Raw genomic sequence first — 8560 nt, forward strand, 5'->3', positions numbered from 1 at the left:
CCCCTGAGCAGTGCCCAAGCACAGCCCACACCATGGGCCCCCAGAGCCACCCACACCTCTGTGGCAGGAGCAGTGAGGGGTGGCCAGCAGCTGAAAACTGTATTTGCTATTTTTTAGGGCTGAAATGAGTACTCAGAGCTTGCTGAAGGAGCGGTGCCACCCACGGGGGAGGAATTGGTTCCAGGGGATCTGCAAAGGGAAACAGTGACTGGCAGCCCAGGGGCTGATGGTGATTTCGGGGGCTGTGTTCCCCTGAGGGCTTGTGCCCTCCTCACATGGGGATTTGGGCACGGCCAGGATGTGCCTGGGAGTCCTGTCCAGTCCTGGGATAAACTGGGCAGACTGGTGGAATCCTGCTCCCCTCCTTTGGGGTTTGCACAGAGCCCAGCCCTGACCCGTTCTCCCTCAATAGCTCTGAACACTCCAGAGTGCTGCATTCCCACTTGTGTCCCTTCCCTACAAAACTTCAGGAGAGGATTGGAAGGACAGTGAGATGTTTTCACAGCTGTGGTGTCAGCTCTTGGGCCTCCCTGGAGCAGGATAAAGCATGGAATATGGACAAATCCAAGAAATCCACATTCCTTCTGCTTCCCAGGCATGGCCAGGAGCTGACACATCCATAACATCCCTGCCTGACCCTATTTCTCTCAGCATTACTTAAACACACAAAAACCATTTTATCAGCAAGGAACACATTTGATTGAGAAAACTGATCATCCCAAGCAGGAAAGGCCATTCCTTGACAGAGAGACTATTCCTAATCCATCTGTTCTTAAGGCAGCATATATGAATTAATGTGGATGGCAGTTAATAAAGCAGATCCTGGTGCTGCTGGCTGCACCCACCTCTCTACTCAAAAATGTTTTCCTTGGATTATCCTATTCATCATTGTTATTTGAGAACAGTATCACAGTATTATTTTTAAAAATTGAAGCTTGTCTTGGCTTAGAAAACTCCAGCACATAGAAAATAGATGCAATGTTCTTGGGATTGAAGGCAGTTGTTCCTGAGTCTGGCTGGCGGGTGGATCCAGCACACTCTGTCCTCCGGTGGGTTGGAGGCGTTTATGTGAGACCTCCCCATGGTCCTGCAGCAAAAATCCTGAGGATTTTTCCCCGCTGTCCTTCCCAGAGAGAGGAAGGTGCTGCTCTGTGGTGATGCCACTGCTCCCGGTTGTTCCCAGTGGGGTCACAGGAAGGAGACGCTCTTTGCTAGGCTGGGTGAGGATTGCTGAGGGATGCCAAGAGCTGTGCTAGGGGCTGTGCTTCCAAGGCACCCAAACGAATCGTTTGTTAAGGATGCCCCTGTGCAGGGCACGATGATGGAGCAGGTTGGGCTTTTGGCTGCTCCTGCTGAAGTTCATGGATGCCCTCTCTCCCATTTATGATGCTGAAGACTATCCCTGAGGGGAGCCTGAGGTGACACATCTCATCCCCCAGGGCTCAGAACTGAAGCGTGAGGAGGAGGCTGCGGCAAATCTGAGGGTCACTGCTCGGCCCCATGGCTGCTGTCCACATGGTGGGGATGGGGACATGGGACACCCCACAGCCCAGGACTGCTCCTGCCTCCCTCCCTCGGGGCTGGACGAGACCCTGGGGAGTCCTGCCCCCAGGAGAGTTCTGCCCATTCCAGGCTGATTCCAGACAGAAACCTTCCCCACAAGAGTTTCCTGCTCCCAGAGGAGCATTTCTGCCGCCACCTCAGAGTTTCTGTCCTCCCGGGGGGATTCCTGCCCCCAAAGGAGCTTTCTGCCCTCTAGGAGAGTTCTCCTGGGGGGATTCCTGTCGCTCCCGAAAGTCTTCAGCGCCCCAAGGGGGATTCCTCTCCTTTCCGGGGGGATCGTGTCCCCAGGGAGGACCCCCCGGCCGCGGCTCCCGCCTCGACCCCCGACCCCCGGGGCGTGGCCTTTGGGGCGTGTCCGGGGGCGTGTCCAGGCGGGGCCGGTGACGCAGTGGGCGGGGCAGGGCGGGGCGGCAGCGGCGGCAGCGGCGGCTTCCAGCGACTTCGGCGGGCGGTGAGTGCGGGCGGGGCCGCGCTGCCCACGGGGGAGGCTCAGCCCCGCGCGGGGCCGCCCGGGGGGAGCTCTGCCCCCGTGACCCCCGTGCGGCTGCCCGGGGGTCCTCAGCCCCCTGCCTTCGGTGGGGCCGGACCCGGAGGGCTCTACCCGTATTGCCTCCCCCGGGGATGCTCTGCTGCATCCCAAGAGGATGCTTGGCCTCCCCCGTGGAGATGCTCAGCCTCCCCGGTGGGGCTGGACTCGGGGCTGTCTTCCCTTTCTGTCTCCCCCCGGGGATGCTCTGCTTTCCTCCCCCCCTCACCCCCCACCCCACTAGGGATGCTCCCCATTGCCCCCCGGGCGGGGCCGCAGGGGGGATGCTCAGCCCTGCCGTGCCCCGGGGGATGCTCTGGCCCCCCCTGGCAGGGGCTGACTCGCTCCGGGGGGCTCCATCTCCCACCCCGTTACCCCTTGGAAGGGGTGTCTGAGTCAGGGTGTGCTGAGCTCCCCATTTCCCTTGGGTTGAGTCTGAGCCGGAGGGTGTCATTCTCACCCCGAGCTGGGTTGGAAGGGGGACTTGCTGTGCCCCGGCTTTACCCACAGACCGAGCATTTGGGCCAGGGTTGCTCCCCTCAATCCACTGGCCCCAGACCAGGGGCAGAGCTGGGGACTGCCTCATCCCCACTGGGTGTGCAGGCAGGGGGGTGAAGTGTGGGCACATCCCCCGATGCCGTATGGGGGGTACGGAGAGGGCAGTTAAGGAATAACCCAGGAGCAGGGAAAGGGGGCCTTGATTTTCCGTTGCTCTCTGCCCCTGGCAGCCCCCCATATGCTCCCAAGCTGTCCCTTTGCATCCCCTCCCCCAGCTTCTACCTTAAACTGAGGTGAGGGCAGGAATGCTGGTGAGCCTGATCCTACCCTGGCCTTCTCCTGCTCCTCTGATTTTCCAGCGCTGTTTCCTCCCGCCTTCTTCAGTGCTGCCTCCAGTCCTGGAGCATCCACCCAGTGCCGAGCTCAGTGTCAGCCCCACTGAGCATTTGCCTGGCTCCAGGCTCTGGGCTAGACTGGCTCATGGATAGCACACAGATGCTCCTGGAGCTCAGCACCAGGTAAATGCCTGCCACGCTGGGCCAGCTCGGAACTGGGAAGATGCTCACGGACCTGGTTCAGCCTGAACATTGGCACATGTGCTCGGGGACACACCAGCAAAGCATCCAGGCAGCCTGGCTAGCTCCAGCTGTGCCCACACTGGTTCCCAGCCTCTGATAGCTGGTGTCATCATAGCTGCTGGAAGCTGCCTCCAGACAGCACTATTTGCTCCTGAATAACCAGCCTTGAAGGGCTTGTTTATCCCCTAAATTGCATCATTAGAGCAGCAATTGGTTTAGGGAGCTGGGTTTTGTTAAAGCTGTGCAAACCCTCCTGGGGAGGCCCTGATTTTGGCCAAATCAGGGTTGGCAAAGTGTTCATTGTACCTCGTTTGCCACCATCTGCTGGACGCTGGAATGAGGTTCTGCTGGTGGGTTTGATATCACCAAGCCACTGTGTGAGCAGGAACTGGTCCAGAGGCAAGCGTGAGCTAGAGTTTGGGACCTGGATGAATGTGCCTGTGTGGTTTGGGGAGTTTTCTGGTGCTGCCCATGCAGCAAGATGTGGAAAGTTGGTGTCTTTGTGTCTCTGATGGTCTGAGAGTCTCAGGTACCTGTGCTCTTGGGGACATCATGGTGCACTGCTCCATGCATGTGCTGGTTGGGGAACAGGACTGATCTCTAGGGACTTCCCTGGAGATTTGCTAGGGAGCCATCAGCACGGGTCATGCTGTCACCTGCTGCTGTCCCCCTGGCACCCTGTGGTGCTCAGGTGCACAGGTGCCTTCCCAGCTTCAGCACTTGATCCTCCTGCAGCTCTTTCCCAGGAATCAGAGCAGAGGCTGTCTGGGACCTGTCACCAGCAGGAGGGTGGGGGTGCCTCTGAACTGGCAGGTTCCTGAGACACCAGTGGTGGGACTGATGGACAGATCTGGCTTTCTGGAATGTCCAGCTCAGCTGTGGCTTGGCAGATATGGGATTAAACATCTCCTCCTGTGTAGCTTTGTGTCTTCGTGGTGAGTGGCTCTTGCTCCTTACCAGTGGCTTGGTCCTCCTGTGCTTGGCAGCAGCTCCAGTGCAGATGCAGAGGGACTAGACATGCTGGAGATTTGGGTTCCTGCCTGTCTCAGCTGGCTCAAAAGACACCAGGGATAAAATCCCCACTGAAACCATTCTCATCTGCATCTTTGAAGGGACCTTTTTGCAAGTCTTGTCCTTTGGGGCAGGTCCCACTGGGGGCTGGAATGAGGACAGGGGTGAGGAGGAGGCTGAGTGACTGTGAGTTGGTTGGTGAGTGACTGAGTTGGAGGTCCTGAGCCAGTGCTGAGAAAGAGCCTGACACTGTGCTGGAGCTGGAAGTTAACACTGGAGCTGGGAGAGGCATTCTTGGAGCCTCAAAGGGAGCTGAACTCAAATTGGGGCCCAACTGGGAGTGCCTCTGGCGGGCTTCACTCTGTGCCCATGGAGAGACATTGACATGGATGTCCATTCTCTGTCTGGGGAGTGCCATTTCAGGGTTTCCAGCAAGCCTGCAAGCAGAAGGATACTGTATTCTTTATCTAACCTTGAAACCTTAATTCACAATTAATTTCCTCCTAAAGAGTGCTTTGGTGAGCCAAATGGCTCCCAAAACTGAGCTGTGAGGTCTCTGAGTATTAAATGGAGTTAGAAGGCTGTTGGATCCATTGCCCAGCTTCCCTCCCAGAGAGGTGTGAATGGCAGCGCCCTCCTTACAGATGATTTCTGGGATGTGCCAAACACCAGGTGTGGGGTGACAGACCTGAGCCAGGCTGAGGGCTCTGCCGTGGGCCCTGCAGGTGGGTCCAAGCCTTGGCCAGGCTCCTGGGGGATGTGGCTGGGAGTTTTCAGTGCTTAAAGGCCTCCTCTGTGAGCAGACGAAAGACTTGGAGGTGGGTGCCTGTGTGGGTGTGCTCACATGGGCTGGCATTTGGGAGGGAGGAGAGAAAATATCACATGGAACAACTGCAGTGTTGGGGGACAGGTCTGCACTTGGGCCCATCTGGAGCAGAAGTTGTGGAAAATGATTCAAGGCTCTTTGCTAAAAAAAGTTGTGCTGATATAATTGGATTTTATTTCTGTTTGCTGTGTGGTCAAGCAGGCTGAAACCCTTGTGGGGACAGGGTAAAAGCCTTGTGTTCATTTGTAGGGTGAGGATGTCCTGAGGAATCAGGCTGAAAAAGCTGGGGCAGCTCAGCCTGGAGGAGAGGAGGTTGTGTGGAGACCCCACAGCCCCTTCCAGGCTGTGAAGGGACTACAAGGAAGCTGGAGAGGGACTTTACATAAGGAAATGGAGTGACAGGACAAGAGGGTCCACACTGAAAGAGGAGAGATTTAGAGTAGATACTGGGAAGGAATTCCTCCTTGTGATGGTGGTGAGGCCCTGGCACAAGTTCCTCAGAGAAGCCATGATCCCTGGAATTGTTCATGGCCCGAATTGACAGGGCTTGGAGCAACCTGGGGTTAGTAGGAGGTGTCCCTGCCCATGGCATGGGGCTGGAATGAGCTGAGCTTCAAGGTCCCTTCCAGCCCATGTGGATTCTGTGGTTTTATGAATGAAGTGGCTGCTCATCTCTCTCTCATTTTTGTGCAAAACTATGCCTTGAGCAGCCTTGCTGCCCTTCAGCCCTGGGCAGCACTGGCAGGCCAGTGATTCCCATCCCACAGGAGCATCTGGGAGCTGGATATCAAATCTTCTCCAAAAGCCACTGACCCTGTGTCCTCCACGTTGCCCTTCCTTAGCTGAATCTTCACCCTGCTGTTTTAACCAGCTCGTGGGTCGCTGTCTCCAGTTCTGTAATCCTGCAGGACTGATAAGGCTGGAATTTATCTGAAATGCAGATTTTTTTTTTTTTTTTTCTGCTTCTGGTTTTCAGTTCCTGCCATGCTTCTCTTAGCAAGCACGAGGAGGTGCCGGCTGGGTGGCTGCCTTTAATTGCATTCAAAAATTAAAGTAAGAAGAGAAGTGGCAGATGAGAGCTGGTTTCCCCATCCTCCTGACCGTGCCGAGCGGTTTCCAGGCGAGGGCAGATCTCGGGATGTTTTCTGCAGGGTTCCTGTGCCCTGCAGCTCCTGCCGAGCCCTGCTCCCACGGTCCCGGGGGCAGAGCCGGGCCAGGGCCGAGCTCCTCCCGGGGACCTGCGGCCTTGGCAGCGCCACCGAGCGCTTTAAACAGCAGCAGGGAGGGAGGGAGGGAGGGAGGGAGGGAAGGAAGGAGGGAGGGAAGGAGGGAGGGAAGGAGGGAGGGAGGGAAGGAAGGAGGCTCCTCTGCCTGGACTCCACATCCCGCCTTCCAGAGAGCGCAGCATCCCTCCGCAGGCCAGGATGACACGGCTCGGAACCGACCCTCTCCCGGAATTGTTGCCCATGCGCCGGGTGCATGCATTGGAACTTCTCATTTCCACCCTTTCCTGGTGGAATTTTCTCTGCAATTCCAGATTCCCTCCTGGCCATACCATGATATGACGTGCTGGGACAGGGCAAACACTGCAGCCGTGGGGTGCTCAGAGGGTTGATAGTTCAGAGGAAGGAGCTGGGCTGAACATGGGGTGGCTGGAGCCTGGAGAAGGGGATGGCTGGCCCCAGCCCAACTCTCACCTTTTCAGAGTCTCATTAGAGCAGAGCATTCTCACATGGATTTTCTTTTGCCAAAGCCCGGCCTTTCTGGTTCCAGAATTGGGAAGGTGTTCATAGCCTTGCTGTGGCATTAACACAGGTGTCACAAACCTGATCTCAGGCTCTTGATCATGAGTTAAATATGCTTGGTGGTGGTGCCTAGAACTGCTCTGTGTGCAGACATTCCCAGTGCCGGGGCTGTGGGCACAGAGAGGGAAGATGGTCTTGTGCAAAGTCTGTAATCCACTTAATCTGCCCTGTAATTCAGTGTCTGGCAGCTGTAACTAAGTAGATGTGGGCTTCTTTCAAGCATCTCCCTCAAACTGTTTTCCAGAAAGGAGTCAAAAAATGTCCAGAGGTTATTTTTGGCTGTGGCTGATTTATTCACATGCTGATCAGCCAGGAGAGGAGTTATTCTGGTCCCACACTGCCCCACATAACACCAAGTGCCGTGTGCGGGTGTGGTTTCCCTGGGAGACACTGGGGGATGGCGCTCCTGTTTGCAGATGGAGCTCTCAGGAACCACCTTGGAGGCTCCGTGTCCTGTGAGCCCACTCGGGGTCCTCAAATGAGGCCAGAGCCAGGGGACATGGGCTGTGTGCCCTCTCACCCTCTGTCCCTGGGGACAGACCTGAGCTCTGTGTCCAGGGGTGGTGGGAGGCTCTGTGCCTCACAATTCCTGCTCCATCCTGAGGAGTACCCAGCTCAGTTGGGGTCTCCCTGCGTGACACCTGGATTTGGGGAGTGCAGGGAGCTCTTTCTGGGATCTTTTGGGCATGGTGATGTTCCGAGGCTCAGGAAGGGCCACGGTGTCTGGGATGGTTTCTCTGCAGGATGTAGTGGCTCTGGTGCTCCTGGATTTTCCCTTCTGTGTTTGCTTTCCCTGGCATGCTGTGAAGCTGAGCTCCTACTCTTGGGAAGGGGTGGTGGGAGTGAAGTGTGAGGGTGGCACAGCCAAATCCTGCTTTTCTCCTGTATCTGCAGAAGGGAATGTTTCCCTGGGGCATTCCAGTGTGGCCACAGCTAGTTTCTGGCCGTGGATTTGGATCTGTCAGGGTGGGGATCACTGGGACATAGTGCTGCTGGAGCCTTTGTAGTGCCAGCGTGCTGGTGACATGTCTCCCACCCGGCTGAGATGGAATCACTGGTGGCTATGTCCCTGTGCAGAGATGCTGGCAGCAGTAGAGATCCTGTCCCTCCAGGTTGCTGTGGTACTGGAGCATCAGTGGATGCAATGTCCAGCCTGGATGCACTGCTGGATGGGCAAAAGGGACCCAATCCCCACATCTCCTGCAGCCAGGGCTGCATCTGCCATCCATTTGGGCTAAGGCAGGCTGGGGAGGATTGAGAAGGCCATGTGGGGGTAGAGGAAGCCTCTGAAGGATCCACGGGGGTGTTGACCAAGCCAAATTTTCAAGCTTTGCTGCTTGGAAAACCTGGCTGTGCTAGAGAGTGGATAGGTGGAAGTTGTGGAGATTGCCATGTGCCTGTGGAGAGCTGCTGTCCATGTTCCTCCCCAGCACTGCAGCTCCTGGAGGCAGATGTGCCTTTACTGGGACATGAGCTGGAGCCTCAGGTCACTGCCGGTGTCCCTTGGAGAGCCTCCTCCCAGAACCCTTCTGGGGCCTTGGGCTCTCCATGCACCACGTGCTCAATCACATGGCTTTACCCATTTTGACCCATCAGGCTTTAATTAGAGCCAGAAGGCTCATCTCTCCTGACCTGAGCTGTCTTTCCTTTGATCCCAGATCCACAAAGGGTTTGCTTTGCTGCTGTTACCTGTCTGACATCCAGATGTGCCACCCAGGGAGCAGCTTGCATTTGATGGAGAGAGAATCTTCTC

The sequence above is a fragment of the Poecile atricapillus genome, chromosome 23 (genome assembly GCF_030490865.1).
Source record: "Poecile atricapillus isolate bPoeAtr1 chromosome 23, bPoeAtr1.hap1, whole genome shotgun sequence".
NCBI classification, from domain to species: Eukaryota; Metazoa; Chordata; class Aves; order Passeriformes; family Paridae; genus Poecile; species Poecile atricapillus.